The following is a 13945-nucleotide window of genomic DNA, read 5'->3' as shown; positions in this document are numbered from 1 at the left end:
TGGCATTCTTCTTAAATATATTTTACGACACTCATGCAAACATTTTTTTCTGCTTAAGGTCATGGCAAATGCAATTGCACAAAACTTGAAAAATGCAGCAAAAAGTATAAAAATAAAACCAAAGTCTTCCATAGCTTTGCTCCTACAAGGGAATCATACTTAAGAATTATAGCCTTAGCATTTTGAAAAAGAATTTTTAAAAGTCAGTTTATTTAAAGAAATCACGTGGTGGCTTGATTTTCTGCTTCACTTCCCCTGGAATAAGAATCAAACAAGAACTGCCAAGCGCTGTTAACGTTTGAGGGAAGATGGGAAAGACCAGTTAAAAACCTCAAACTTGAATAAATATGTGAAAAATTCTTACTTATTTTTTTCCCTCTGTTTTCCCCCTCTAGGAGACCCAAATATTGATTGTGAGCGTAACAGGACAGGCCGAGGATAAGTAGCAAGTACCCAAACTGTACACACTTACTTCTTCCAGTGTCAGAAATGGCCTTTATTTTTCAAAAGGCCATCTTTTAATATCTAGTCCTCTTGGGAGCTGCACAAACTGGAATAAAGACATCAGCCCCACCCTCCTCTAAAGAAAAAAAAAAAAAGACGAGATATATGCAGATTTTCATGATATTTGAGAAATAATTTTGAGAAGTGGCTGGAAAGAAACATCAAGGAAAATATTCTTGAGAATAGCTTTGTGCATTGTTTTCCTTTTTTTTTTTTTTTTTTTTTTTTTTTTTGGTTTCCTTTTAAGAGCATAAGGAGCAGAGAGAGAGAAAGAGGGAGGGAGGGAAAGAGAATCTTCAGCAGGCCCCATGCTCAGTGCAGAGCCCCAGTGCCAGGCTGCATCACACGATCCTGGGAAAATGAACTGAGCCAAAATCAACGTTCGGAGGCTCAACCAGCTGAGCCACCCATGCACCCCTATGGTTTTAGGTTATGTTTATAGATGGTCTCTTGAGCTATAGTCCATCACATTTCTAAAGTGAAAAACCAAAATTTTAGGCACTGTGCTTTCTGAAGTCTTAGTGTTACAGTGTGTCTGAAGAGTTCTACCGATTCTTAAGGAGGTTCTTGATAGAACATTTATGATCAGAGAAAAACTGACCACTTTCTGAGGAGAAAAGGAACTTACTGAAATAGGAAATCTCTGACAAAATATGTTGGGCTCTTTCCTTAATTTCCATCCCTTCCTGAAGCCATCAGAGAAGTCTGTGGTGGGGAGGGGGTGTCATTGACTCAGAGCAGTGCCACTGCATGAGGGAAATGATCAAGGAGATGTTCAGGTGGGGAATGGTGGTCCTGGCCTCCCGGAGCCAGGGAAGGGTGAGGAGAGCATCCGTGCAGCAATGTCAGGAATGAAGATGGAGAAGGCCATCCGCAGGGGGCAGTGTTGATAAATATTTGGGGGGAAAGAACAAGTTATATGCTCCAGGTCTTGTTTTCTTCAGGTCTGTTCAGAGCCTTTGATGCACTAACAGACATTTTCAAATCCATCATAAACTGATACTTTGGTAAAATGTAGTAAAATTGAACTTGTAAAAAAAGATGAAGTCATAGAACAGACTTCAAAACCCAAACCTCCAATGTTGATGAGATTCTTTCCAGAGATGTAGAATTATTCTGTCAAACCAGTGAACATAAACGCCCATTCTCCGTTTCTGTACTAATTTGTCAGGACCAGAATTAAATCGTTTACACATGGGCACTGAACCATGCTTTGAATAAGACACTATAGGTCACTTGCCCTCCTCTTGTTTTACAGATGAGGAAACTCTAGCACAAAGACCTAGAAGGACCAGTCCAAAGCACACAACTACGGATGGGAACAGCCACTACTAATGCCCAGGTCTCCTAACTAAAATAAAAATGCTCTAAATATCCTTTGTGTTTGACAACCTCCAGCCAGGCAGGGGCCAATACATTTCTATTAACTGTTTGTCTTTAAATTAATTGACTATTATAATGTTCATGTTTTCTCCACACTGGTTTATCTGTGCACATAGAGCTTCTTGTAGTCAAGGCATTCAGAACAATATCTTCTTTCATAATTTTTATAAAGCTCTAATGGTCTTGTAAGACCATTTTAAGTAGGAAAAAGGCTGAAATTCAGAACGTGGAAACCTATAAAAAAAAATCTAGAAGTGAGGGCAGTATGTGATGTCAGAGAGTGAGACAGGTAGATCATAGGCTCGACTATTGTGTATTTTTTTTTCTTTCAAAATTAAATCAGCATTAGGGAAACTTAATTAAGCTCTTTCCCCTTCTCTGACCTGAAGCCAGGTGGATGCTTTTAGATTACAGCAACAGACAGAAACAGTTTCATCAAAGGGAGAGCTGTTTCCCAAGAGTTACAAGTCTTGACAAAGGAATAATTAACACTTCATCATAAGCTGAAAAGGAACCCTTTTCACTCCACCTCCCATCCCCCAAAGTAACATATTTGTGAGAATGGTTAACCAAGGGGAAAAACGTCTGCCATTGGTCTAAGAAATAGAAATCTCTCTATGAGCTTTCTTATTCGAATTAACGAAAGGGATTTTGTGTCTTAGAACAAAAAATTGGGCAGAAATTCTCCTTCACTTCTGCCTTTAGCTCCAACCTTAGGGACACAATGCAAGGTTCCTGCTAAACCCTTGCTTCTTAACAGCACTGCGTCTTTCTAAAGGCAGCCCAGGGAGCTGTGCTGAGTTGTAGTCCTGATCTGACACCTAGCATGCACGCACCTTCTCCTGAAACAAGGAACCCCCCCCCCCGCCCACACACACATGTCCAGGAGAAAATAACTGCTTTGCTTAGTCCCACAGTTTATAAAGTTGCATGGAAGAGCTCTTCCCTGTGCAAGTGTATTTTTAGCCAGAGTTAAAGATAAATATTATCACTGTGGATTTGCTGCTGGGCTGATGCCTTAACATAAGCCTTCTCCAGCGCTTCTTTCCTCTCTTCTGGCTTTTGTCTCCCCAGCTGTCTCCTCTCCATTCTGGCCGTTAGCCTGAGGCCCAGCATCTCAGGAATCCTATTACAGGTGATAGCAAATAATCCCAAATCAACGGCTAACAGCTAAGAACGATCCAGTGTCAGAGAGCACTGTGGGGACCAGCTACTCTACACGGAAATGTGTCATCCTCCCAGAATTTTCAACTATAAAAGTTTTGGGGGCCATTGATTTCTGAAGCCTCCTCCTGCATCTTAAATACCACAACTCAATGGGATACAGTACACCTGCTTATCCAGAAGTCAGGCTTTCTGGAACATACTAGGAGACACAAACATTGGGAGAAATCAAGTAGCAAAAAAGTCATCATTTTCACAGACTCTGTTTTAAATCTGAGTATTTTAGTCTCTTGAGTCTTTTCCCCTAATTACGATAAAACCCTTAAAAATGACACTGATAGTTCTTTAATCACTATGTGCCACACACTCTACTTAATTTAATTCAGTTCTATAGAGGAGGCATTATACAAATAGAGAAATGGATGCTCAGAGAGGTGTTTTAATCATGGTCATTTAGTGATGCTTAACCAAGATTTTATCTACCATGTACTGGCAGAGCAAGATTCAAAACCGGTAAAGTGCACTGAAATAGTAAATCAAAATAATGTGGGTTTTTTAGTTACCAAATAAATACAGTGGTCATTGCAGAAATTTGGGGAATATACCAAAGAAAATTAAAATTAACGATTCAGAGAAAACATTTAGATATATTTCCTTCAAGATATAAGCATATAGATGAGTGGGTCATTTTTTATATATATACATATATAATATATAGATGTACAATATATATAAGATATACATATATACTATATATATTATATATATTGTGCATATATATTAAAGTGTAGTCCATAATCTTTCCCCTATGTAGCTGTACTTTCTGAGCTGGGTTTTTTGTGTTGTTGTTTTTTGTTTGTTTTAGTATCCTACTAAAGAGCAAGCTGAGAGGAAAATAGTGGAAAACATAATTAAAAGATGGACAGATAGAAAAATACATGGTGTTGATCAGGATGAAATTGAAGAAGGATAAGGACACAGGGTAAAGGGGGGAAACGATGTGATCCCTGGACCGCAGTGTAGCTCTCATCGGTGTGGATTTCCTAGAAGTATCAAGAAAACGCTCAACCAAATTGTGTTTCTTTCAGAAGGGTAGAAATATTTATGATGTTAAGAAATTTATCAAAGAAGAACTAAGATTTAAAAGGAAAATCACTTCACAGTACCAGCTTCAGGTGATCTGGAACATTCCTTCTCTTGGTCCCCCTCATTTTCCAACAAAAGTGACAGTTTTCCCAATGGCCTTATATAGGGTCTTTATTTTGGAAAATGGCTCCATTTTCTCTTGTCACCTTAAATCGCATATCACTTGTCTGTAGTCCATACTAGGTAAGGGTTTAGGGAGTGAACTACAAAAAGCAGTTTAGGAAAACACCACTTCCATGGTTGCAAGAAGAGGTGAGAATGGGGATTTATGCTTTACCTGGTCTCCGAACATTTCAGATTGATTCAGGCAGTCACCTAAACCATCACTTTCTAATTCATGACCAGAAAGAATAAAATCTTCTACCATTATTAGCTTCCTGTAAACTGGAAGACATTTGTATACAATGGACCAGGTCCCCAAATTTTTCCTTTCAGTGGCTGATCTCTGTCATCTCAGTTCAGAGAATCAAGCTGTTCATCTTTGTAAATATTAACATACTAAAGTGATTGATGCATCTGAATTGCAGCTCTGGAATTAAAATTTTCTTTGGACATTCAGCAAATCGCCACAACAAAGCATATCTTCTGACCTGGGGGACTTTTATTCAGGCATTATATATTGGCTTTCATCAAGCCCCAAGGTCCTAAAGGAAAGGTACAAATCCACAGCTGGGCTCATGAAGGCCTTCGAAATACAGACACACCTCATTTCTCAGAAGAGATGGGCTCCTAAAATTTAGTCGTAATTTGAGAATTGTGCAAATCATACATGAGATTTGTAAAAGGTAAATCACTTACCAGTGCTATTAAAATTTCCTGGAAGATTTTTTCACAAGAACAACCAATTCTATTGTGATAAAAGTATAGTTCTGTTCTTTTCATTTTCTCTTTAAAAATAAATTCAAATTTTTATATACTGGGTTTGTTTAGCAGACACTTTACCAGTCATATGTTAGCCAGCCTCTAGGAGGTATTTGTGTTCCAGTAAATCTTAGTAAAAACTCTCTGCTTTTCAAAATGCACACAGCCCCGCTTCACCATCTGCACCCCAGAAAGGCTAGCTGTAGGAGCATCTGGGTCACAAGCTATATCCAGAAAAGAACCTCCTACTGCTCCAAGTGTTTTCATTTTCATTTGTGATGGGTTTTCTCCTTCAGCTGAAATTCACACTATAAAATTACCCACAGCCTTCAAGGAGTAGCACATTTAAATCACAGTCTATAAATATTAGAGATGAAAGACACTTTAGAAATGAGGAAGTTCAACTCCTGAAATTGGAAACTGAGCTCCAGAGAGATTAAGTGCCTGATTTTACACAGGGAGTTATCAGAAGAGCCACAGGGAAACCTAGGTCTTCTGATAATAAAAGGTGTGTTCTTTCCAATATAACTGCTGCCTCTACAGTGCTTAAAGCTCTGCAATCTACATCCATTCCTAGGTCTACATTTGTAACAAATATGATTAGAAAAAAGGTAGCGGGAGTCCAACACCAGCTCATGGTTTTCCTTTGAGCATATTTTCTAGGTTCACAGGGACTAGAACAAAAGGATTTTTTAGAACTTCTTCCTGTTCATAAAATTGAGAATTCATTCTTGAAAATGGCATTCACATTCAATGTACTTTCCAAATACAAAGATCCTAAAATGGAGCCTTGCTGAAGTGTTAAATGTAATGAAGGTCTTGCACATGAGAATGCTCTCCAGCTAAATGACTTCAGTCTACTTTGTGCTTCTCAGATCTGGGTCTAAGGAAGTTATTTTCTAAAGGTGAGCATGAGGGGCGCCTGACTGGCTCAGTCGGTAGAGCATGGGACTCTTAATTTCAGGGTCAGGATTTGAGCACATTTGGTGTCAAGTCTACTTTTAAAAAAAAGTGAGCCTGAGACTGAACAGAAATGCAGATCACCTCTTATCTACCTTGAGTTTGAGAGTCTCAAAAACCGTGTGCACAGCTTTGGAAAGCTGTCCTAGAACAGGCCAAACACAGCCTGAAAGAAGGAGGCTTCTTTCAACTGTAGCTTAACTATTGCTCAAGGTGGCCAGTTAAGTGAAACTATTTTTTCAGAAAGCCTAAGTGAGCATCAGAACTTCCCCATCAACAAATTAAGTAGGAAGAAAGCGGGCCCCAGTGGCAAGTATTATGCAAAGATTTGCTTCTCAGACTTTTGGCTTCTCATTGGAATGATCTGGAGAACTTTGAAAGTACTAACTGCCTACCAAAGGTGCAGATATTTAGTGACATTATGGAAGTTTCCAGAAAAATATTTTAAAAATCTCGACCTACTGATTGAACTCCTGTGTCGATAATTGATGTGTAAAAACTCTATGCCCCTCCTTGTTTTACTCCTCTCCTGCCTTTTGAGATGGGAGTTTCATTTTAGTTTACCCAGATCTTGATGCACAGACACTTTTGATGATTAAGAATGGATTTTCTCTACTAAAATATCTTTGAACCTTGTGTACTCAGATTCATTTTAAAAGCTTAAGAGGGGAAAAAAGTAGTGCTGAATCCATAGAGAGTCTGAGTTCATTGGCCTGGAGTTGAACTAGGGTATAAGCTTTTTTTTTTTTTTTTTTTTTTTTTTTTTTTTTTTTTAAGCTCACCATAGTAGTTGACTTCCAAAATGGTCCCCAGTGAACCACACCTAGTGGTACTTGCATTCTGCTATAGCACTCCCACCCCCACATGGTCCCAAGGGCTATTCTATGTGACTAATAGCATAGAAGTGATGGGATGATTAGGTTATAAAAGATACTGTTGTTTCTGACTTAATTGCTCTATCTCAGATCATTTGCTCTGGGGAAGACAGCTGCCATGTCATGAGCAGCCCTATGAGGCAAAGAACTAAGGTCTCTTGACAATAGCCATATACATAAGCTTGCAAGCCAGTTCTCCAGCCCAACCAAACCTTTGAATGACTGCTTCTCTGTTTGACATCTTGATTGCAATCTTACGAGAGACCCTGAGCCAAAATCACCCAGCTAAGGTGCTCCCAGCCGCTCAGAAATTGTGTGAAAAAACAAATGCTTATTGTTTTTAGGTGTTAGGTTCTGAAGTAATTTGTCATGCAGCAATAGATAGGTAATATCCCCCATGTGATTCTAATTAACATCCAGAATTAAGCCAGGAGAACAATGGAAGTTTATAGATGGCTTATTATTACCGGTATCTAAGTTAATTCCATTATGATAAAAATATATATTGTATAAAATTTTATTAAAATTTATAAGTAGTATTATAGCCTATCACAAGGCATATCTTACTAAAATTACCATGTGCACTTGAAAACAACATGTCTATTTTGCATTTGTTGAGTCGTATACTATGAAAGTATAATGAAAACTTATAAATGAAAGTATAATGCTGGTCAATAATATTTTTCAGATCTTCTCTGTACTTTTTTTCTGCCTTCCATCAGTTTCTCAGAGAAGATGGTTAAAATCTCTATGATAATGGACTTATCTGTTTTTCCCTTTAATTCTGTCAATTTTAGCTTGTATATTATATATACACATATATATGTATTGAAGCTCTGTTATTATGAATACATGGTTATTTGTGAATGGTATGTCTTCCTTATGTAGTCATCATTTTCCTTTATGAAGTATCTAAATGTCACTCTTTGTCTCTGGTAATAGTCTTTGGAAAGCTTTCATTATTTTGATTTACTTTCTTTGATATTCCCTCTTATGGTTATTATTTTCATGTGATATCTTATCCCATCTTTTTACTATCAATTTATGTGTCTTTATATTTAAAAAGCATCTCTTACAGGAAGTGTATAGATGGATCTTTTTTAAATTTTTTTTTGACAGTCTCTGACCATTAAAGTGGTGTTTTTCCCATTAAACATAATGTAATTATCAGTATACTTGAAATTATTAGATCTCTATTTTTACTGTTTATCTGTTTACTATTTCTGTTTATCTCTTTGTACCATTAAGGTGATTTTTTTGTCCCCTTCTTTACTGCATTCTTTTGGATTTTCACATTTTAAAACATCCTTTTACTATTTGATTTGTTAGCACTACCTTTTTGCTTCTTTTTAGTTGTTACTTAGTGATTACAATATTTATTTTTAATTTTTCATAGTCTACCTTAACCTTATACCACTTTCTATAAATTATAGAGATCTTGTAACCCCTAATGCCAATTTATCTATAATTCTATGTTATAGTTTTTCTATGTATTATATCTATATGCTGTTCAGAAATTCACATAACTTTTTTACTTTGAGCAATCATATATATATTTTTAAATTAAAAGGAAAATATATTTTGTATCCCACCTATTTACAGTTTCTGCTCTTCTTTATTCCTCCCTGAAGACTTGAGTTCCCCTTTCCTATCATTTTCTTTAATCTGAAGAACTTCCTTGAGTGTTTTTTGTAGTATAGGTCAGCTAGAAATAGACTTTTTTTTTTTCGGTTTTATTGATTCACAATGTTTTTATTTCATCTATATTTTTAATGGATAGTTTCACTGGATATAGAATTCTGAGTTTTACAAGGTTTTTTCTTCTAGATTTTTAAACTCTTGTCTCCTAGGCTTCTGTCCTTTATGATTCAGATGAGAAGCCAGCAGCTATCTCTGTTGGTGCTTCCTTTCTGTAAGATACGGTCTCTGAATGCTCTCAAGATTTTTTCTCTTTTTGTTTGTTGACAGATTGACTATGATGTGCCTATGTGAGATTTTTCTTTGTACTTATAACTGCTTGGGGTTGGCTGTGCTTCTTGAACCAAATTTTTCTTTCACCGTATTTGGAAAATTGTCAGTCATTCTTTGCTCAAAAAGTTTTTTCTGCCTAACTCTCTCTCCTCCTGGGACCCCAGTCATATATATGTTACATCTTTTGATGTAACTCACAGATCATTGAGGCTCTGATAATTTGTTTTTCAGTATTTTTCTCTCTATCTATTAGATTGGATTTTCAAATCTAGTTTGAATTTATCGAGGCCTTTTTTCTTCTTTGTTTATAACATCATCCAGCAGTTTTTAAAAATTTATGACCCTCTGGTTTTCAGTTTAAAAATTATCTTTTGGTTCTTCTTTCCTGAAATCTATTTGTCACTCATCCTGAGCATATTTCCTTTATATCTTTGTGTCTGGTTGTAACCCCTGCTTTGAAATCCTTGTCTGCTAATTCCAGTACCTGAATGAGTTTATAGTTAGTATCAAGCAGTTATCTTTTGTTCTAAATATGGGTTCTGTTTCTTTATGTATATTCCATTAATTTTGGATTGTTTCCTTGCTATTTGGATGCATATATTAAAGAGATTTGAGATTTTGCTATATTCCTCTGAAGAGTATTGATGTTTTGTTTAAGCAGTCGGTATATTTTAATGGACATAAACTTCAACCTCTGTCTCCTGTGTAGCAAGTAGCAGCTAAAATCTTGCCCCATGTTTTACTCTTCAGTCTCCTGCTTGGTTTTTGCTGAACATATGGGTAGTTCAGGGGTCAATCAGATATTCACAGAGTTTATATGTTGATTTTTGGGTGCCTTCATTGTTGCTTTCTTTTTTCCTGGAGTCTCTTCCTCACTTTCTAGTTGGTATGGTGGTCTCCAAATTCTATCTTCTGGGTCCTTAAGTGTATAAGCCTGCAGGTATTTATCTATGTTGTATCAATCCTACTTGTATTCAAATGGGACCTGCCCTTGGACAAAAAGCCATTAAAATGAGAAATTCAGAGGATCTCAGATAGTTCTGTTCCCATCTTCTATGTGTTGATTTCCTTCCCATTCAGGCCCGTTTTTTTGTCATTGTTCCTTCAAAGGAGTGGCTTAAATATTTCGTCCAGTTTATAGTTATCATTACTACTGTGCCGTTTTTTGACACGAAAACTCCATCTTTCAGCTTTATGTTTTATATTTTAAGCAGAAATCAGTCTTTCTGAACTACTTGGAAGTTTAATTAGTCTGTTACCTGTCACTAGTAGTGATCTATACTGTACTTTGTGATAGGCTTTTTCCTTCAGCTGAAATTCACACTGTAAAATTACCCACAGCCTTCAAGGAGTAGCACATTTAAATCACAGTCTATAAATATTATAGAAGAAAGACACTTTAGAAATGAAGAAATCCAACTCCCGAAATTGGAAACTGAGCTCCAGAGAGATGAAGATAAAGTGCCCAGTTTTACACAAGGAGCTATCAGAAAAGCCACAAGGAAGCTTAGGTCTTCTGATAATAAAAGGTGTGCTCTTTCCAATAAAAACACCTCCTCTATAGTACTTACTTAAGTCTCTGTAATTTACACTCATTCCTATGTCCACATCTGTAACAAGACGATTAGAAAAAAAGGTCCAACACCAACTCATGGTTTTCCTTTGAGTGTGTTTTCTAGGTTCACATAAAATAGAACAAAAGGATTTTTTTAAACTTCATCTATTCATAAAATTCATTCTTGAAAATGACCTTCACACTCAAGGAGTTCTGCAAATACAGAGATCCTGAAATGGGGGCTGGCTGAACTGTTAGATACAATGAAGGTCTTGCAGTTGAGAACACCCTCCCACTAAATGCTTCATGCTGCTTGGTGCTTCTGAGATCTGGCCTGGGTTAAGAATGTGACCCCCAAACATGATTTTCATTATCTTTTGCCGATATCCTTGGACTGCTATTACCCTTGGACACTTTTAACATTTTATGTCAAAGTATTTTTGACCATAAGAGGAGCATAAAGTTAAACCCAATTTCATATGAGGACAAGCTTATAGTTACACACAAAGCAAAACAAAAACTTTTTATCAAAGCCCATGCTGATAAAGAAGAGTTTTATATTAGCCCCCTTTGCAAATCCATAGATTTTTTTTTTCTAATTCTCCTTTCCACTAGTTTCATCCTTCGGTGATCTCAACTTTACCCAAGAGTCTCTAACAATTCCCTTTGTCTAGACTCGTCCAATTCTTTAACTTAGATTTTTGGTGTGGCTTCTGAAACCCAAGAGCCTTGATATGGAGATTGCAAATGCCAACCATTTGGAAGCCTGTTGCACAAGTATTAATTCAACACTCTGCGATTAATCTTTCCTTTACTTTGCAGACCCTAGACATTTCCCTTGCTTTTGTGGAAGCTCACTTATGATTTTATTTTATTTTTTTTTTTTAATTTTTTTTTTTATGTTTTATTTATTTCTAGGACAGAGAGACAGCGTGAGCAGGGGAGGGTCAGAGAGAGAGGGAGTCACAGACCGAAAGAGGCTCCAGGCTCTGAGCTGGCAGTCAGCACAGAGCCCGACGCGGGGCTCGAACCCACGAACCGCGAGATCATGACCTAAGCGAAAGTCGGGCGCTTAACCGACTAAGCCACCCAGGCGCCCCGCTCACTTATGATTTTAAAAGATATTCATTATACTTACCATTTCTGAGTACTCTTCAGGCTTTTAAATTCTTTATGTTGAATTCTCTCGTAAACATTTAAAGAGAGAGCCTCTTTACTCTTCATTAACTTCCGTTTCAAAAGATTGCCACCTTATAAAATCAAAATGATCTTGTACATAGACAAACTAATGCTCTAAATTATTACTCTTATTAGGGTGACAGGATAGGCATGATGGCTTTACACAGAAAGTGCCTCTGCTTGCTCCCAGTTTTTGTTCTGAGGAGGAAGCGACCCATTCTACTACAGTCAGTTTAAACTTCACCTCCCATTTCTAGAGTGAAGAAGTTGGTTATCACAGAAGAGAAAGTAGGAATGCAAAGAATTTGGACAGCCAGAGCAGCATTATTTTTGAGAGAAGCAAAGCCTTCTATAGAAATTAGCTCAAAAAGGCTCAGAACTAAATGACTCTACTTTGATCAAGTGCTTACATAAATTCAAGAATTCATAAATAATGGCCCCAAAGCAATAAGTGACTCCCTTATGCAGATTTCATGGAACAACACACTGGCATAGAGTCTGAGAAAAGAAGGATGAATCCGAATAAGACTTTGCCCTTCACCCTTCTGATGAAGGATAGATAGCAGTTCTTTCTCAGGAAAGAATTATAAACAAATAGGTTCTTCAAAATGTGCAATCTCTAAATGTGCATTATAAATTTATTGTGGACTAAGAGAAATAAGTTAAGACATGCTCAAATCCTTCTGCCATTTTAAAGCCTTGAGTTTAAGAATCTACATCCACAGATTTCCTTCCAGGAAAAATACCTTTGCTTCTTGTTCTCCTACAAGGCAAATCAGGCAAGGGGCCCTCTTTAGAAGATTTCCTCTAAGCAAAACTTTTTCTCCCAGCACATAGAGTGCCAAAGACTGCATAGGCAAGTGGGGCCCCATTCTTTGGTGAGCCCTTGAATATAGCAGCTATGTAAGTACTCGTTCATGCTACCATCAGACTAATTCAATTGTGAAGACACACTGGTAAACGCCATCACAGAAAAAGCAGTCTTTTTAAACTGTAACAAAAAATATATGAAATTTACTATTTTGACCATTTTTAGGTATACAGTTCAATGGCATTAAGTATTTTCATGTTGTTGTGCAAACTGTTAATACCATCCATCTTCAGAACTTTTTCATTTTCCTAAACTGAAATTCTGTATTCATTAAATAACAGCTCCAATTCTTCCCTCTTCCCACTCCCTGGAAGCCACCACCTTAACCATTTTACTTTCTGTCTCTATGAATTTAAGTACTCTAGGTCCCTCACAGAAGTAAAAGCATGCAGTATGTGCTCCTTTGTGATGCTCCTTTCACTTAGTATAATATCTTCAAGATTCATGTTGTGTGATGCGTTGGAATTTTCTTCTTTTAAAAAATTGCAGTAAAAACACATAAAAAATTTACCACCTTAAAATTTTATCAGTGTACATTATAGTTTTGTTAATGATATGCCCATTGTTGTACAACAGATCTCTAGAACTTTTTCATCTTGCATGACTAAATCTCTGTAGTCATCTATCTGTCATTCTCCATTCCCCTCTTCCCCTCACCTCTGGAAAAACCACCATTCTCGTTTCTATTTCCATGAGTTTGATTATTTCAGATACCTCATATAAGTGAAATCATGCAGTATGTTTCTTTTTGTGATCGGCTTATTTCACTTAACATAATGTCCTCAAGGGTCATCCATGTTGTAGCATATAACAGAATTTCCTTCTTTTTAAGGCTGAATAATGTTAGACTGTTCTGAGAATCAAAAAGAATGATTGACCCACTTGAGAACAGGATTAAGACTACAAGATCGATGCTGAAAGAGGACCTTTTTTCCTATTTTTAAATCTATTATCTATTGCTTTTTTTTTTTCTTGACAAGTATGAACTTCTTCTGAAAAAGCTAATTGCAATAATAATGATTAAGTTTATGATGGGCTCTGTATGTACCAGGCAGTGTTCAAAATGCTTTATACACACTGCCTGGGTTAACCCTGACAACTGTACCATGTAGTAGGCATTACTGTTATTTCTGTTTTACGAATGAGGGTATCAAGGTTCACCAACATTAAATAACTTTCCTGAAGCCAGCATCCCACAGCTAATGTGGGAGCTGAGATTGTCCCTGTTTACTATACTCCTGGGATTACTTTCTTAAATACCATATGCCACACTTTCCTGTAGTTTGGTCAGTGTGGTGCAGAAATTATTTAATATTCTATAGATTGACCACATCCTGATTTTCTAGATCTATAGCTATTCTCTGTCAGGAGCACACTCATTTTTCTCATCCTCATTTTCTTGTCTGTATTGCTCGCTCCCTCTCCCTCCTACCACTGTACTTTGAATTGGGTATATACAACGCTTTGTGAATCTTG

The sequence above is a fragment of the Hyaena hyaena genome, unplaced genomic scaffold (genome assembly GCF_003009895.1).
Source record: "Hyaena hyaena isolate Hyena2069 unplaced genomic scaffold, ASM300989v1 scaffold_653, whole genome shotgun sequence".
In the NCBI taxonomy this organism is placed as follows: domain Eukaryota; kingdom Metazoa; phylum Chordata; class Mammalia; order Carnivora; family Hyaenidae; genus Hyaena; species Hyaena hyaena.
This window is presented reverse-complemented; position numbering follows the sequence as displayed.